The sequence below is a fragment of the Aedes aegypti genome, chromosome 3 (genome assembly GCF_002204515.2).
Source record: "Aedes aegypti strain LVP_AGWG chromosome 3, AaegL5.0 Primary Assembly, whole genome shotgun sequence".
Taxonomy (NCBI): Eukaryota; Metazoa; Arthropoda; class Insecta; order Diptera; family Culicidae; genus Aedes; species Aedes aegypti.
This window is the reverse complement of record NC_035109.1, coordinates 323563138-323582323: the sequence shown is the minus strand read 5'-3', so window position 1 is coordinate 323582323 and position 19186 is coordinate 323563138. Positions and strand designations below refer to the sequence as shown.

At 35.8% G+C, this 19186-nt stretch overlaps 1 protein-coding gene across 2 annotated transcripts in view; it reads left to right on the top strand.

The window, feature by feature from the left end:
- Positions 1-19186, top strand: part of LOC5565729 (protein N-terminal asparagine amidohydrolase) — a 162367-nt gene that overhangs the window by 67802 nt on the left and 75379 nt on the right. For both annotated transcript variants that reach the window (XM_021855323.1, XM_021855324.1), the window contains exon 2: positions 9476-10402. The gene's annotated coding sequence lies outside the window, so the exon portion shown is untranslated. The remainder of the gene's footprint in view (positions 1-9475; positions 10403-19186) is intronic.

Sequence of the window (19186 nt, the reverse complement as noted above, 5' to 3'; positions counted from 1 at the left end):
CAAACATTCATATACGATATCAATGATATCCGGAAAGCAGATAGTTTGATTCGCAATTTTTCCGCTAGGTGGTACTAGTGAGCATATACAATTGGGCATTTTAAGCAAGTGCTATCTCGTAATCCATATGAGATAGAAAGTTCGAGTCTTCTGCAAAATTGTTCAGAAATTCAAGGGCATCCGAATAAAATATTGATTTATATATTTTTAACTTAATACGAGCTCTATCTCATAATTTTGATAAGAAAGAATGTTCAAGTTTTTGGCAAAGTTGTTCACTGCCCATAACTGCATATTTGTAATATTCAACAAAAGTAGGCATTGAGTAAATGGAATACCAAATGTGCATTTTATGGCAGTATGGGGGGAAACTAAAATTTCTAAAAATTACTAGGAACTCAAAAGTGCTTATTTGAGGCTGATATTTTGTACAACTCCTAACGCATACTAGGTGAATGGTCAGAAAATAATTCTGATAGAAATTTCATTGCTATCACATTACGAGGCTCATTTATAATCTTAATGTCTTGTCGGATTAAACCGCTGAATGCCCTCCACAAAGCCCCGACCTCAACCCGATCGTGAATTTGTGGGCGATTCTCGATGCCAGGGATGACAAAACTGGTGTTACCAACAAAAATAATTATTTTGAGGCCTTGGAACGCGCCTGGAAAGAACTAGAACCACAACACCTACAAAACCTGGTGAAAAGCATGCCGAAGCGCCTCCAGCAAGTCGTTAAGGATAAAGGAGGACACATTAACTATTAAATTGCTTTTTATTTTTCTTAAATCATCTTTTCTGGGGCCAAGAAGGAAGTGGGCACTTTATTTTGTCACTATTTTTTTTTTTCAATACAAATTGATTTTTTTTTTCTTTGAGTAAAATTCTTTTTTTTATCAAAATTTCGTAAGTGCAGCTTTAAAAGAATATCAAAAATAAAATATCAAAAAAGATTTAAGTGTGTTAACTTTAATTTGAACCAAATTAATGAGAGAAATTCGAAAACTGGTGAGGTGGGCACTTTATTTTGCCTATCAGTGTAATCAGTGTTACTGAGATCCGAGGTTGCTACGAAGACCAAATTGTACTCTGGTTCTTCAACTCTTTGTCTCGAATCTCGACTCGAGATATGGAACATAGAGTTATGGAGGGTTGACTGCAATGAAATCTCATGATTTAATAAGATAGAATGTCCAGAATGTTGTTCAGAAAGCCTTTAGCATTTGTAAGTGATAATCACTGAGGTCACAATCAAATCATATGCAAGTTATTCGGGTCTGATGCATCTTCTAAGGATTCAGGTATGTTTTACTTCATGTGCGAGTGATTCATGCCTGACGCACATTATGTTCAATTAATTCAGGTCAGAACCTCGTCATATCCAAGCGATTTATGATTGATAGACTTTATATTCAAGTGATTCATGTTGATTCACTCCATTGCTAAATGGTTAACCCCTCTACCGGAAGCTTATTTTTTTCTCCACAAAGAAATATTCAAACAGCCTTTACTTTTGTTTTTCGAAATTTTTGTACCCACAAGTCATTAAAAAACTCTTCTATTTTTAGAAATTGTGTCAATATTGATGATTGGCCATATGGTTTTGAAGGTATTCAGATATTCCTTGGAGGACCGACATTCCCCATATAAAAATCATTTGACCGCCATTTTATCACAAAAAAAATCTGGACTATACAATGTCAGGTTATACGGAGCTTCTCTGAAAAAATCATGAAAATCGATTGAGTTGTCTTCAAGAAATCTTTATAAATTTTCAAGATTTCTATACAGCCAGAAACAAAAATTTAATTACCTATTGCAAAACGGTTGTATCAGTTTGCTTCTTCATTTTTTCACAACAGACTCTCATTGAAGTATTGTTTCTAACAGTGAATGACCGAACATGAGAAAAATTCTTTAGTCTTAGACATTAACGTAAGTAATAGCAAAACCATGACAAATTATGGATCAAGATCAACTATACACAGTCATGGATTTATTCTTATATGGTCGGGGTTCTGCCAAACCGAACCAAGCTCCATTTTTTTCGAAATGAGTTATTCACACAAGAGGATTCAGATTATCATAACCTTTCCACATTGCAAATATCGTATAATTTGAACCGTCCCTTGTTGTGTAAATTCATAATTTTTCTCTGGCGGGATATGTAAAACTAAAATTGTATCCAACCAGAGCGAACCATGAACCTTAGCTTCTGATTGGAGGTAATTTAGTTTTCTGATTCAAAACGGCATTTTTTTTTCAAATTCTTCCTAAACATTGCAAAGTGGTCATTCCGGACAACATACAGGATCAACGCCAATGGATTTTAGCATGTAGTGTAAGCGAACGGCCATGTTAAATAAAATATTGTTTCGGTGGTACTGATGTGTTTCATTGAAATTTTGTTCAGCCACACCGCACCAAGTACCATTTATATAAGAATCGTGTTTTTGTTAAAACAAAAGCTATTAACACGCGCTAAATGCTCGCCTTTGCTTTTTATATAATATGTTGATGAATTAATGCAGGAGCAGTTATGAAATAACTAGTCATTTAAATTTGATGTTGTTCGAATAATTTGGTAGCACTTGGTGCGCTTTAGCTGTTCAGAAAATGACGTTTTCACCATCAAGCCTATTGGATCAGAGTGCGCACAAGTTATCTCAAGTTTTTCGCTCTCAATTCAGCAAATAACCGAGAGATAGCAATCTAAATCACCAATCGAAGGACACGAGTTCGAATCCCTATTAATATTTTTTTTTCGTTGTCCTTAACAGACAGTCATAAAAATTGATCAACTGTCAGCTTATGTGACTATTTTTAAACAATAGAGCACAAGCAGTTACATGCAGGGTTGGGAAAAAATCTGAAACTCACTCTACAGTAGCCAAACAAAGCCAATCACAGTCAGCGAAGCCAGTGAAACTGACGCCAATCGCTGCTGTAGGCAAATGCCTTGAAAATTGCAAAACACCCGTTGCTAAGGGCAACCCGAAATTACTGTAGAAAAATGTTCTATTTCCCGCTGCATTTCCCGCATTTAGAGCCTTCAATGACACTCATGATTTAGAAAATTCGTGCACCCAACAGAGGCTACTTGATGAGATTCACGTTTTTGAACTACTGTACTGGGAGAGCCACGTGATTTTCGCGAAAAGTCAAGCCTACTACTATTACCATTCCCAGCACTGGTTACATGCACAGCAGGAATGACGAATTTCGTGTCATTCCTGGTATCCACTTCACATAAAGAATCATGAACTTGTTCAGCCAACGTGTACTAAATGCGAGCAACTTGGTGCGCTCTGGCAATAGAAATATTAGTAGTAGAACGCTAATAGCGCTGTTCTCACAAAACTAAATTAGTTTATTATCACTTTTAACTGTATATTTTCATTGTTTGTTCGATGCCATGTGGATGATTTAAACATTTATTTGACACTTTGAGGACCGGTACTCAAGCTGTCAGCGCGTGGCAAACTAGATGTTGGTAACACGAACAGTAGCGACATTAGCATTCTTAGGTTAATGCTTCTACTGCTCTGGCAGAACAAATTCATGGTTATCTTCGATCGTTACATTTTTTAACTACATCATTATTGTCTCTTTCGAATCTTTGAGCGCGGTTGGACCTTGATTTAACATAATTTCTGTTAAAATAGATAATCCACCTAGAGAAAGACAGATAGAATACGTTTTGGATGCCTTGTACCTATTTATTGTTCACTTAGGTCTCCAGCATTAAATTATGGGTCAGTTCTATGGAAAATTACACATCTTTCCCAATCAAAGTACATAAACATTTGTAACATGCATTGCAACATGCATGGTGATGATACGAACCTGGGAGGGAGGAACCGATTCAAAATTTATGTACGTCATAGTGAGCCGAGATTCTGCTGTCATGAACTGTCACTGTGAGCCCAGATCTTAAAGAATGGACAAACATGAGAAAAGCGCGTAATTGATCAAAACATATTTTTGCATTTCAACAAAGTTGACAACAATCGTTTGAAAATCAATTCCTGCACACCCAAAAGCAATGCCACGATAGCACCTTTTAATTTGATCGAATATGAAGTATTGAAACACGCATCTCTTCATGCTTTTTCAATCAAAATTGAAATTGGATGCACATAAAACAATAACCCTTTTCCCAAGTTTTTTTTCCAGAAAGATCGAAGGTATACAACAAAAGAAAGCTAGCAATTCTTCGCAAGCCTGCCTTGATTGTCGTTAGTGAGCGGGAATTATCTTGCAATTTGGAAAAGTATTGTGTCATATTTCGTGTGTAGTATCTGTGCCTCCCTCCCAGATACGAACCATTCGTCTTCTTTTATTTTCTTGTATTGCTGGAAATCATGAAACACATTCAGCCAAACCGAACTGAAAACCACATTCTTCAATTTTTGTTCAGCCACAGTAAACTAAGTGCCTTTTAATTTGAAATCATATCTAATTACATGGAAAATTTATGATGATTTTCTTGAATATTCTTCCTTGACTTATTTATTGCACCCTGTTAGTCATTTATGAGCGATAAAATTTTGAAAAGAGTCATTCGCGATCTATTCGCATAAGAGTGGACTTTAATGTTGAATATCTCAAAATAATAGTTTTGGTACTTGGTGCGGTTTAGCATATAAACCCCGACCATATAAACTGCGTATTTTCTTCAACTGTGTAATGATTCCTCAAATATAAGCCACCTATCAATAGAACCTGCTGGATCGCCAAACAGTATTACGGCATTTAAAACCTCCTTCTATTTGGCAGTTTGGTATTATTCGAACAACACGCCAAGCCGTTCCCATAGGGGACGTTAGCCATGATCGAAAGGTGGAAGCAGCACTACGACGAACACTTGAAATGCGCTGAGAGCACAGGCACGGAGGTTCAAGGCAGCGTAAGAAATGACTACGTCGGAATGTTGGACAATAGCAATCACCCAGTTCCCAATTTGAGGGGAGTTAAGGATGTCATTCAACAGCTCAAGAATAACAAGACAGCTGGGAAGGATGGTATCGCAGCGGAACTCATTGAGATGGGTCCGGAGAAGTTGGTCGCTTGTCTGCATCGGCTGATATTCAGAATCTGGGAGACAGAACAGGGCCCAGATAGCCGTAGCGGTAAACGCGCAGCTATTCAGCATGACAATGCTGAGGGTCGTGGGTTCGAATCCTGCTGGTCGAGGATCTTTTCGTAAAGGAAATTTTCTCGATTCCCTGGGCACAGAGTATCTTCGTACCTGCCAGACGATACACACGAAGAAAGCTCTCATTTAATAACTGTGGAAGTGCTGGGACGTAACGCCAGAAAGAAGAAAAAGAACAGCTGCCGGAGGAGTGAAAGCAAGGGGTTATACGATAGACAGGGCATCTAAAAAAAGGGCGACAAGCTTGAAAGTGAGAACTATCGAGCGGTCACTATTCTAAATGCCGCATACAAAGTATTATCCCAGAGGAGGAGGACCTGAAAGCACTCGGAGTCTTCGAACGTCGGGTGCTTTGGACGGTCTTCGGCGGTGTACAGGAAAACGGTGTGTGGTGGCGAAGGATAAAAAACGAGCTCACTGCACTCTATGGCCAACCTAGCCTCCTGGAAGTAGCAAAAGCTAGAAGAATACGTTGGGCGGGACATGTTGTAAGAATGCCGGACAACAACTCTGCAAAAATGGCAGGTACAAGAAGGCGAGGAGCACAGCAGGCACGGTGGGCTGACGAACTAAACTTGGAAAATTCAAGCTTCATTAGCTTTAAAACCAAATCAATCATGCACTTTATGTTCTTTCCGTTTAATAATCAATAATCTCAAAAATACGTCAAACTTGTCAAATTTTTTTGAGTTTCTTATATAAATTGGTGCAAAAGTTTCCTTCGTCAATTCTCGAAAACTTATTCAAGTAGTCTCAAGTCAAAAAAGTGAATAAACTTACTTTATTGATCCTACGTGTTTCGCAGACGAAATTCCATAAGTTCCGCTCCTACCCAACAAGATTTATCATTCTTAGAACGTTGAATTTCCGGATTTACAAAGCGACGAAAGTAAGATTTTCAACTTTCCCAACCTAACCACTACTTTCGCCGCCCCGCTGTATAGAGAGACAATGTGACTTAACCACGAATCAAAACAAAACACTACTTGAGCCGATTTTACACTGGTAGAAAAACGACGAAAGTAACTGTATGAAACGGCTTATCATTTTGTTATAATTATTTTTGTTGAAAATAATAGAAACTACCTAGATTTTGAACGCGATCAGATTGTATGCAAAATTTGAGCGATGTACACGGCGAAAAAATGTTAAAAAGATGATTGATTTTAAAACAGTTTTAGAAGACAGGTTGTGATTCTTCTCAATTAGTTTTCTCAAAACCGTATAAAAGTTACTTACGTCAATTTGAAAAAGTAATCGAGAATTGTTGAACATTTAGAATTTATCGAATCTATGACAAGAGGTCGAAAGACAGAAGGTCAAAAGGACAAGAGGTAAAAAAAAACAAAAAAGGAGGGACAAAAGGTCGAAAACCGATGTTCAAAGAAGGATAAATTTCCCACCAAGCAAATCATTTTCGACCTTTTGTCCATTCAACGTTGCCTTTAGACTGTTTGTACATAAATCAGAATTATACAAAACCTCAATAGCGATTATTACAAACACCTAAACACGTAATAGACAGAAAATACTAACAATTATCAATTTAGAAGAACATCGACTAGTATTTCCGTTGAAAATTGAAAAATTTTGATACCGGGTACTGGGCAAACATTGATTAGGTTTTTGGATATTTCAAAAGAAAATCATTCGAATATGCTAAAGTTGTGAGTTTCTCATTTTCCAAACAGGTATTGGCAACTATTTCTCGTTACTATATATTATATTTAGTTTCCTTAAAAAACAAGTCTTCAATTGTTTAAAAATGATTTTAATGATTGTTTTGCTTGAGCTGTTTTGGGATATCATTAATACAACTGTAGAAACTAAATTCGTGACCCCTGAAGTCGAATACGAAAACCAAACTCTTGCAATTTCTCTTGACTAATTTAAAAAAATAAAAACATCTCGATTCGCGGAATACGATCAAAAGTAGATAATTTCCTAGGAATATTCTGCACTTGCTTTTCCATTTTCGGGACTCATGTGAGGTATGAATCTTTTGTAGTGTTATCCAAAATCATGCACATCATTGTTTCGAAAAGTTAAAAAATGTAAGCATAAACAAAACTTTTTTTCAAAAAAAAACCCTTAATTTTGAAAGCTTATAAATCATCATCGACGGAGCAGCCGCAAGCTACTTCTAACTTTGTCATCAACATGTTCAATGCAAACAACAAAACAAGTTGAACTCTTTTTGTCGGGCAACGAAGCAATCTTGAAATAAAATTGCCTTGACAATATGGAAACCTCAATACATTTGTTCTTTAACTTTGTCCTAAGCTTATCCGACACACCAAATTAGCATAATGATGTTAGTTTCTCGTTACAACTATTTCTTTAAAAATAAAAAATCTATGAGTATGAGTTTTGAACCTTTTGAAATATTATCCAAAGTTACGTATTTATCAGCGTTTGTAGTATCAATCAGCTCTATATAAGCCACATAGATTTTCAATAGACGAAAAGAATCCAAAAAAAAAAAAGAAAGATCGCAACAAAATCAATGAAGAGTTCCCAGTTTGACCGGGAATTCCTGAAAAGTTTGCGAAGTAATATCCAAGCGCAGACACACAGACGTAACAGCTAGGACAATTACCATTTCATAACATAGTCTCGCGAACGTTAACACCCAATGCTAAAAACACTATGTTTGGCTAACCCGAAACTAGGTGGCGGTAGTGCGCAAACATCAAACCCGAACAAAAATGCGATAAAAGCGTCACGTTTGGCCCGTCGGCTAACTACCAAATAGTAGAATTGGGTGCTATTCTGCTGTACGATGAAACTAATTTGAGTGTTACGTGTGTTCGTCTGTGATCCAAGTGTATTAATAAGACCCTCTTTTGTGGCTTTTTCGATCAAACGTAGTGAAAGCAGGATAGTTATTTAACTTTCAATGTTTCGGCTCGTGGTTGGAGCCTTCCTCAGGGAGTTTATGTTTTTTTATAGGGTTTTATAAACAATTCAAACAGGTGGTATCAAACAGCTGTATAAATAAGTTGTAGCGATGGTCAGATAATAATTCTTTATTTGACACATGCCTACCCAAGTAATCACTGGCCCACTGGCGCTAATTTGTCTTTTTGGGCTTATAGGGCTATTATAAGACTAATATAGAGCATATCAGCTGTATAATAGCACTAAATTAGCACGCAGGGAGAATTAAAGTGCTAATTGGTAATTTGGGTATTCGTCAACAAATATCCCAATTGATCGCTGAATGTCACTCATTCGGCACTCACCGCATCAAAAAGGCGGCACCACCCTATATATGGGATTTACCATTGTGACAGCATTGCTGTTCTGTCAAACACTCAAGATTACGGTGGCGCTATCTATGCATTTCATAGCGGCCGTTTTCGTTATTTTAATGATCAATTTGTCCCCTTAATGCTACAACTAGATAACTCGAAAATCAAAATTGTGGGATGTGCAACTTTGAAAATAAAACCGTTTTACAAGGTGACGGTCAATCGCAGAGGATATGGTTCAAAAATAAACTTTAACTTGTGTATTTTGAATCACACGCTTATGAGCTGTAGGTATTTTACAGGTCTAATTAAGAAAAATGTTTTGGCATATTGAAGTCAAAAATTTCAAATTTCGAGTTATCTAGTTGTAGCATCAATGGGACGAATTAGTGGGGAACGATACCTGTTGTTTTGAAAGGAATTTAAATATTGTCAAATCTAGAGATTGTCTGAAAACCCACAGGTCCTATAATTCTTGGATCAAGAAGGTAGGGGGAGGGACGTTTCGCATAAAGACGTTTCGCATAAGGACGATTCGCATAATGGACGTTTGGCATAAAAATAATTATATGCCTTCTTTAAAATGCTACCTGATGATTTATGCAAAACGTCCATTATGCCAAACGTCCGTATGCGAAATGTCCTTATGCGAAACGTCTTTATGCAAAATGGGTCACCCCCAAGAAGGTAGTGTTTGATGAACCAAGAACCTTATTTTATTTCTCAAAAGCCCTACAGTTCTTATCGCTTGTAAACGGTTTAGTGCATTTTTTTAAGTTGAAAAAAAAAAACAAAACCGAGTTTCGATAGGCTAAGAGAAGTGTGTGTGTGTAGTACATGTGCAGTTTTATTTTCTATGAAGAAGCCATTCTGAAAATGTCATTCTCAAATACAAACTGAGCAGGACTTGCTCATCGATAATTTATCTCATGTTCAATGTTGCCAATCTTCATTACTTTTCTTATTATAAATACATTCCAAACAAGATTATCCTTTTATGAAATTCCACGCAACAATATTGCAACATCTCACATTCTTCAATTTTCTTTTTCCATTACAGCTGCACTGAAAACCGAATTCCCATAAATCACCGAGCGCTCTCGTACCTACATTCCCGTAATCGTACCATATCATCAAACGGCAATCCAAAGCATAATCGCTCATTTTCTCTCGTTGCCCAAATGATGAACAACCATCGCCACACGACGAGCTGATTCACACAAAAGCTCCATCACAAGATCCAACGAATCACAAAGCACGGAAAGCGCATCACAATAGATTCGGCGAGCGTGAGCGGCTGCCGACTGAGCGAGAGAGTGAGAGATCCGTCCATCGATCGGTTCGATCGAAACAAATCGCGAATCGCTCGCGAGCCATTGGCGCACGATTGGTCACTAGGCGTGTTGTAGTCTCGGCTTGGCCATCGTCCGGTTCGCATCATTTTACGTCGCCGTCGTCGTCATCTAAATGTTGTGCTCGGTTGTTCAGTTTGATTGAATCTCAAAACGCAAAACCTCAGTGACAAAATTTGAGAAGGTGCTCGAATAGTGTCAGTGCGCGTGTTCGATTTTTAATGCTGTTTAATTCCACTGGAATCAATTTTCATACGACCCTATCAATAATGCACTAGGACGAGTGATTTTGTGTTGTGATTAATGTAGTGAATGAAGAAGAATTATTAATGCACGATTATTCAACTGTAAAAAATTGTCCAGTTCGGGGGAAAAAGGCAGTACTGATAGAGTCTCGTGTGGTTCAATTATTCAACGTGAATTCATTAATTCAAACATCCGAAGAAGACAACGGCAACAACGTGGTGAAAAGACGATTAATTCATTTCCAGTCCGGTCATATCAGTTGTATAAATAATTACCTCAACGAAAAAAAAACAGAGAAAAAAGCAACATACACAACAGCAGTAGAATAACGACCGGCGAGTAGACAAAAACAAAGCGAAAACAACGAAACGCACAGCAAGAACAAGCAAGTAAGTAACTTAATAACACGAGTAAGAAATTTTCGCGAGCATTTGAAAGTTTGATGAGGCAAAGTAAGGAGCGACTTGATCGTTGTCGCCGTCGTCGTCAGATCGTCGTTTGTCCGTCAATGCTGTCCCTGTACGTAGGCAAATGATAATTACCAGTTGATAACACGTCACATCTTCACTATACGGCACCAGGGCACCGCACTACAATCGGCGCTAAGGGTACGCGACATCAACTTTTTCATATCGAAAACGAAACAATACAATACACAGATTTTAAAGCATGACGAAACGAAACGAAAGGACTCAAGAGTTCTTTTAAAGTGACACGATGCAACTAAATGCTTGGCAACACTAACCGCACGGCCACGAAGCCCATAAGGCCACAAGGTATTTTCTTTGATAGTCTCTTCTAGAATGCTTCCAGGAACAAAGCTTGGGAGTTAACCTTGATCTATTCTACAACCAAGAATACCAAAACCATGAATATTGCTATTCCTGGCCACGCCCATCTTTATCGTAACTTGGAAAGGAAATGTTGATGTAGCACTTACTTAATGAGAGGCCACCGACTCAGCGACGCCCTCATAAGTACTACGGAGTTTTGGGTTAGGTAAGGTATTAGGTCAGGATTCGCCTGAAAAGCTGGCGATAAACGCAGTGCATTTGATGTTTAATTGTTTTTAATTTAATCTTTTGAATGCCGGTAATTAAAAGAATGAAACAAGGCGTTATTTACAGGATGAACAATATTGTTTCCCGTAAATAAGACAGATAGTCGCGCGTCCGACGGTTGTGACATTCTGCTTGGTAAAAACCAGAATAGATCTCTCCAGGGTCATCAAATTTATAAAAAAAAATATGATAAAATGCTGTTCAAATCGCACAAACCGAGCGGCCGAAAAAAAAAACCGTCCACAACGCATAAACCGAACAGCCCGGAAAAAATGCCACTTTGCATGGCCAACTCCGCGATAAGCGACCGAGTAGGTATTCATTGACGGAACAAGAGATGGAAACAGCCCCCGTGGGAACAACAAAATTGGATGGCTAAAACTAATAAAAAAAAGAAAAATAAATAAAAAGTAATATAACAAAATGATACAAACAACTGACTGTCTAAAACGCACTTATCAAAAAAAAAAACGGAGGATGAAAAAAAATCAAGCCGACAAGAAAACTGATGAATCATGCATTTCGCGATACTTTTTGGTACCGTAATTCGGGGTGTAGTTGATCAGCGGGGAGAAGTTGATCATTCCCGTACCCACATGTATAGACTGTTATAAGATCTATGACACGATTACAATTATCACAATATCTGAGTTGTGGCATTACCTGATAGCTACTCTTGATTTTCATAAATTCGGTTTGGCATTGAAGATAATTATTTCATGGAAAAACAGATTTCTTAGGAAATTTTTCATGAACTGTTGAAGGGTTCTTCTCCAAACAATCGACTTTTTCCACGGCTATACAAAGCTACAGTTTTGATAAACTGTTTCATACATTCCAGATATGTTTTGTGTACCCAGTTTCAAATTTGTATTGAGGATTCAAATTCTTTTTTTTAGAGAAAAAAATATCTTTTTGCAAGAGGGTTGCTGATTTCAAAGAAAATTGCCTACCTTTAGGCGTTTAATGTGGTGTAATCTGTAATTCACAACTTTCAATTAAAAAATTACCCGATTAATCAATAAGTTGTAAGATTTTTAAGTCTTGATTCAGATTCAGAGACCCCAAATTTAGTGAATAGCATACTTCTTTATTTTAGGAAACCTATCGCAGTAATTGATCAACTTCACCCCGGAATACAAAACACCACTTTTTGATCTCCAAAAATTGTTTTTGTTATTACGATAATAATTCGTCAAAATTTAATTTATATAATTCGTTAAAAATTCAACCAGTACAGGTTTTAAAAATATTTGGATGATAATAAATGCATCCCACTAGGAATTATAGCACAGAATCGCTCAAAAGTGATCAACTTCCCCCCAGTTTACGGTACTGCACTACGCGAAACCGAACACGATTGATCCTGATTCCGTCTCTCATAGGTGCAAGCAACAGAATAGAATCATTTGTATTCCTGCATTATGCTAACGGTGAAACAGAGGGTATAAGTTCAAGGTAAAAGAATTGCGAAATAATTTACTTAGTACGATTCTTGAGAGATCGAACCAAACAGATCTTGCAGAAGGACGAATAAGTCTTAAACCGTTTAGCTGCTGTCAAAAACTGACTACAAACGCAATGCGAAAAACCTCTACTGACAGTTATAACCGCTAGCAGAGGAGTGAACCGTAGCTTATATTTTGGATATTCTTCTTTCAGTCATGACTGTTTCTTCAATTAACTCTGAAGAACTAATTATTTTTATATCAATAATGATTTATCCTTTTTAAATAATAAGCTGATCTTTGTATTTCAGCTTCGGCCAAATAGCGTTCGGCCAAACGGCATTCGACCAAATGGCATTCGGTTAAATGATCCCAGCCAAGCACGTGGATTTTTTTCATAATTTCACCCATAATTTGTCCATCTTTACCACGCGTAATGAGTAAATTAATTTAATAACCATGCGGATTGGATTACCGAACAGCTCAATATAAGCATCAATTTTAAAAATTGCCTTTTGTTTTTGCATGTAATGTATTTAAAAAATTCTTACTTTGAAACTATTGATTTTAGAAATAAAATGTTTTATAAACAAATTGTAGTAAACCTTGAGAACCACAAGAAAAAAAATACACTGAAGAATGTTTTATTTTGTCATGAAAAATGCAAAAAATAAAGCATAAACATTAAAATACACGAAAACCCCATTTTTAATATTTTTCAATTTTTCCATGTAATCTTGGTAGGCAACAGATGTTTAGGACAGAGTTTCATAATACAGATTTTTTTTTAAGAACACCTTTTGTTCGATATTTAAAATTTTGGGTTTTTGTCAAATGATGAAATTATCTGATGGTACAATTATAATCAAAAAAATATGTTAATCCATAATGATTATCATGATCACTTCTCTCGAAGCAGTCATTTTGAAATTGTGTCAAGTTTAATGCAAAAAAAATATTTATTAACTAATAAATAAGTAGGCCATTACCATTAGTTATGCGCGATTATCCATCAACAAAAATAAGTAAGTGGAAAAAATATGGGCTATACTCTCGAAAACATTGTTTTTATAGAGAGTAGCGAATAAATAATGAAACGACCTATTTTATTATATTCATAATATGTTTTGTATTGAATGTGATATAATTTGAAAATGGCTACTTTTGGAGAAGTGATCATGATAATCATTATAACTGGGAATAATTTCAAAATTCTCATTGTATCATATATATCAGTGTTTCCCAAACTTTTCCAACTTACACTTCAAAATTTGTCCTCAACTCGCATATCTTTAAAATAAAATTATAATTTAACGAAGGAACCCGAGTCTTGCCAGCCAAATTTTCAGAGTTTTGTATATTAAACAAATTGTATCATAAGAAGTAAGAATGGTAAAAATGCGTGAAACCATAATATCAAAATGGGTACTGAAGATTTTTTTCTGTGAAAACTATATGCTAACATTAGAAATATGAGCTGCCTAATATTAAAGTTCTTCCGTAGAAAAAATCTGGTTATATTAAATACTAGTGGTCCCGGAAACTTCGTCTTGCCATCAAGTTTATTGTTGAAAAATGTCATGCAATCTACCATACAAAATGATAGATTAGTTTTCTTCCGTTTTCCGACTGTTTTGGAGATTTTCTTAAACTTTTTCTTCGCACGAGTTCGTCAGAGTCCTGAACGATATTTTTTTCGAATCCAATGACCCGTTCTCAAGCTAACGTACAAATATTTTTTTCATTTTTATTTATATAAATTGAGTGTTTTAAATACTTAAAACTAACATCATATGAGAAAAAAACCGAAATGCATAACACAACTATTTTGTTTTGACAATCATCAAGTGTTATCTATAATAATTTTAAATGACCATATTCAGACGTATAAACGATCTAAGGTAAAATAGTATTGGGAATAGTTAGACTTGGAATCGATTATCGTATATAAGCATTAGTAAAATTTATATGTGACACTCGTGTGTCTTTCAAACGTTATGAGTAATTTTGTAATTGAACCTTTACTAGCATTTTCGCCCCCCTTACTGGATTTTTCGCCTCCCAAATTCTGTTTTACACATTTTTGCCCCCTTGGTCCCGGAAATCGCCCCCAGGGGGGCGAATTCGCCCACTGCGGGAATCAATGATATATATGTATATAAAATTTTGAAAATCCACCAAAAGTTGTTCTTAAAAACCTTTCACATTTTAATTTCCCTATCATGAAACTTTGTCCCAAACATCTGTTTCCTGTTCTATGGTAAAAATATGAAAAATTGGGTTCTAGTGCCATATAAAACTAAAGTTTTATTTTTGACTTTTTCGTGAAAAAATCAACATATTTCAGTACATATTTTTTTCTTGTAGCCCAAACGGTTCATTTTTCTCTTAAATCAACTGTTTCGGAGTAATTTTTTTTTTTTTTTCAAATTAATTGCATGCATAAACTCTTAGGTCATTTTTTGAAGTTATCATTGAGTCAAACTTATCGATTTTTATATGCAAAATACTTATTCTACAATACTGAAAACACGTGCAAATTTTTTTGTAAATCGAAGATGGTCGAGTTTTGTGAATGGCCCGATTTGACGTGGAATTCGTCTCTGATTACAAAATAATAACTAAATGGGCTCTTAGGGTAAATCTGGTTGTTATAATTCTTGTTTTGCAATTTATGTTTGGTATAACTTTGTTATTACAGCGGCGTTATAAAATATTTCTTAGTTTTTGTGTACGCTACTAAGGCGCTGTCCATTATTTACGTAAGACATTTCTTTGAGATTTTCATTCATGGGTATTATTGACGTTTTTGTATTCTGGCTGTTTCTACGTGTCTAGACGAGTTGATTTCAAATAAGGGCAAGCCGACGTTTGTCAGTTCGGTTAACTCGTCTTACCTCACCAGATATGAATAAGCACAATTTTCCTGTTTGGTTACGTTATTTATTGATACTACGGACAACTAAGGCCGCAATGAAGTATAACTCAACTTAGAAAAAAATAAATCATTCTGTGTGATTTCTCAACCATAGTATGCTTTGAAAACACTGAAATTTCGAATGGTGGGTAAAGACTTTGCTTCCGCTACTTGAATAGTTTCAAATAAAGAATTCAAGACACTTTGATTCGAATTCGGAGCAGCTCATGAAAATCATGGATCATTAATCATCATTAATTTAACTCATCAAGCTATTAGAAAGGCGACTAAGGCAGTTTGATATTCTCAAATTTCATAGATATACTTTGAAAATACTCATCAAAATAAACCTCAAAAGTTGGAGTTTTAAGGACTGTTCATTTTATAAAGTGGACACCTTGTGCATGCTGTATCTTTCTTATTAATCAATGAAATTTCAATCGGTTTTTTGCACATCGTTCAACTAGTATTGTACAATGTTGTGATAATAAAAATTCTCCAAAATAATTAAATTTCACACGAATATGGAACAACGATTAGATCGGTCGAGTTTTTGAGGTTATCAAAATCAATGATTGTAAGAAATTGGCTGGAAAATTCGATAATTTATATTTTCTATTTTCAAAAAAGGCTTGTTCTTCGAAAGCATCATCAATCAGAAGCCTGATGGAAAAATCAAGTTATTTTTGGAGCAACAATTTTACAGATATAATAAAATCAATTTTCCCGTTTATTTTTCAAGAAATTTTTTTTTAAATTTGATGGGAATTGATATGAGTAGAATTTTTTGTGTAAAAGTACGTCCTGACGGAAGTCCTTATATAGTATTAATATGAAAAATAACTTACGCCTTCATAGAATTACTTAGTAAGTCCCCACGTCACATTCAAAGCACAACAGAAACACAATTGTTTTATTCTTAGAAGACCTATCAAAGTACATTGACAATCATAAAATTGGCAACACTGCTGTAATAAAATCGATTTTATTTTCCACATATTATTTTCATAATATGTTATTCTGAGATTACCAATTGAAAAATTCGGAGAAAACTGTTTACAATTTGCTGTAGATCGATAAATATGCGTACATGATTTTAAAAGTATGAGACTTTTTAGTAAAACTACCATAAACAGTAAAATATATACTTAAGACTGTAGTTTAATCTCACGATTTAGCTTTCGTTTATACTAATATAGTTTCTTTAGTAATCCAAACTAGTTTTGAACACGCTTTTTACTTTTCTCTTTAGCTGGGAGTGAAAGGATGGTGTATCAGCAAATTTGGCCATAAATGGGTAAATCACTAAAGTTACCTAATGTCATAGAATGGTGGAATATAATTGATATTTTTAAAGCTTTACCTTTAGTAGAATAGTAAAGGATACAAACATACAATTTGTTCATAAAAATAAGGATTTTTGTTTTGCGAAAAATAATGTTAAACTTTGACGGACAGCTTTTTTTAAGAGTTTTTGGAAAAACTATTTAGCTCTTCAACCAAAAGCATTTTCAAAGATTTTATATTTTCATGGAATTTTAGAATAATAGGTCAACGATACACAGAAAACCGATTACGATTTTATCAATAAATAAAAAAGATATACAATAAACAAAGTGTCCACTTTATAAAATGAACAGTCCTTATGTGATTTCAAAGCAAATATTGAAACATTTTATGTGATTTCCCTTCGAGATCCTGGATCCGGAATTTAAAAATTAAGAATCCCGAGCACTCAAATCAGATGATCTTTCAATAGACCATTTCAAAATGATAAAATATCTGTTCGACCAAACGTCATTTGACGAAATCTTCTGAAACTAACTTTCCATTCGACTAAATGTACTTTCGACTTGATGTTTGGATGACCAAATATCCTAAACCCGATTTCTCGATAGCCTGTTCCCCAGCCATATCGATTACTAGTTGCTAGACCTTAACATTATTTGTTTGGATTTCAACTTAATGACCAGCATACTTTTGTTTTCTTCACTAGGAGATATGCGGAATCAACTAAAACTCCACTTTGGTATTGCATGCATTGAATCGGAAACAAAACTATACATCGTCTAAAATTGTCTTGTCTTTTGGGTTAAATTACACGGACTTGATGAAGTGTATAACATACATGGTCTAAACAAATTATACACTTGAATCTTTAATTACGAAGCAATACGGATTTCATAAACCATTTTATTTTTAAAAATTGAACCAAGCAAATTGAGCTTGTTGAACAATTTTTTGGGTATTCTATCTAATTGATTTACAATGTTCACTACGGAAAACCTAAGGTTACGTTTTCATGGGTTTGTAAAGCATTCTCTAGGATTTCCAATGAATTCCAAAACGGATTTTCGAGAACAGCTCAACAAATGAATCATTAAAAATATGAAAAATTATAAACCGGTCAAAAGTGTCAAGTAACTTCAGAGTTTTCAGAGGTTTTTCAAAGAAAATCCAATCAAACTTCAGAGCTCCCACCTAAAGAGTGTACGAAATCAAATTGCGTCACACACAAATATTTGGCAAAATTCGCTCGTTCAATCAATCATCTTCAAAACTTCAGGGAGTAGAACAAAACATGTTATGAATATTTTCCCATGTTCGTTTTATTCAATTTCAATTCCGTATCCAAATGCACGAATTTTTCCTTTTACACTACTCATAAGGTCCTACGCAACACTTGGATCAACTTTTTTTGCGTGGCAGTCCATTTTTTCTTCACATCTTCCTCGGATTTCACTTCCTTAGGATGCTTCCGAAGTGCATGCTTCATGATGGCCCAGTACTTTTCAATGTATCGCAGTTCCGTTGGGGGGGGGGGGGGTTGAGATGCTTCGGCACGAAATTGACCTCATTAGCCTTGTACCACTCCAAAACCTCTTTCGGGTATGGCACGAGGCCAAATACAACCAGAAAATCGTAGGACCATCGTGTGACCTCAGAAGAGGCAGTAGACGCTTTTGGAGGCATTCCTTTAGGTACACCTGCCTATTGACCGTTCCAGTTGTCACGAATGGGGTGCGCACGAGTTTCACACGAGCAAATTGCTTGCCATACCATATATTTTTTGGCAAACTTCTTTTTTCTCCTGCTTGCTAACGTCCTCAGGGACATCGATTTAATGATGGCAACTTCTTTCGACGCATAGGGAGACTGCAGAAAGTCACTTTGAAATGTGGGGAACCAGTAGGATCCTTTTGAAAATATTTTGATGTACCTTTGTATTTTTTGGGGAATTTTCATAAATTATTTTAGGAAACACTATAATTTTTTTGGGACTTCTGGGAGCTTGAAAACTCAGGAAACTTTGGCAAGTCCCATGCTCTTGGAGCCTCTTACCTGAAGCAGACAATCATCTGTGAAATGAACGTGTCAACGACGATAGCATAGCATTGCATAGCATAGACTGACTGTACATGTCAATGGTTGCTACTCCGTGATTGATCGGAACTGGTAAGAATTGCACTACGATCCAAATGAATAAGGGATGGGAGTTTCCGCTTACTCTCGAAGTGCAATTTTAGCAGATCTAATATTATTGATCAATAACGGCGCCGGCCAAGTCCTTACAGTCAGTTGGGATGGGGAGGAATGTTAGGGTGTAATGATTGTAGCTTCTAGAGACCGAGAATACCTCTGCATCTCCACAATCACCACGGGAAGGGTGTTTATTAGTGAGGGAGGAAAAGATCTGGGAGTCACCTCTAGTCGATGATGCGATCCATGGACAAGGGGGAAATATAC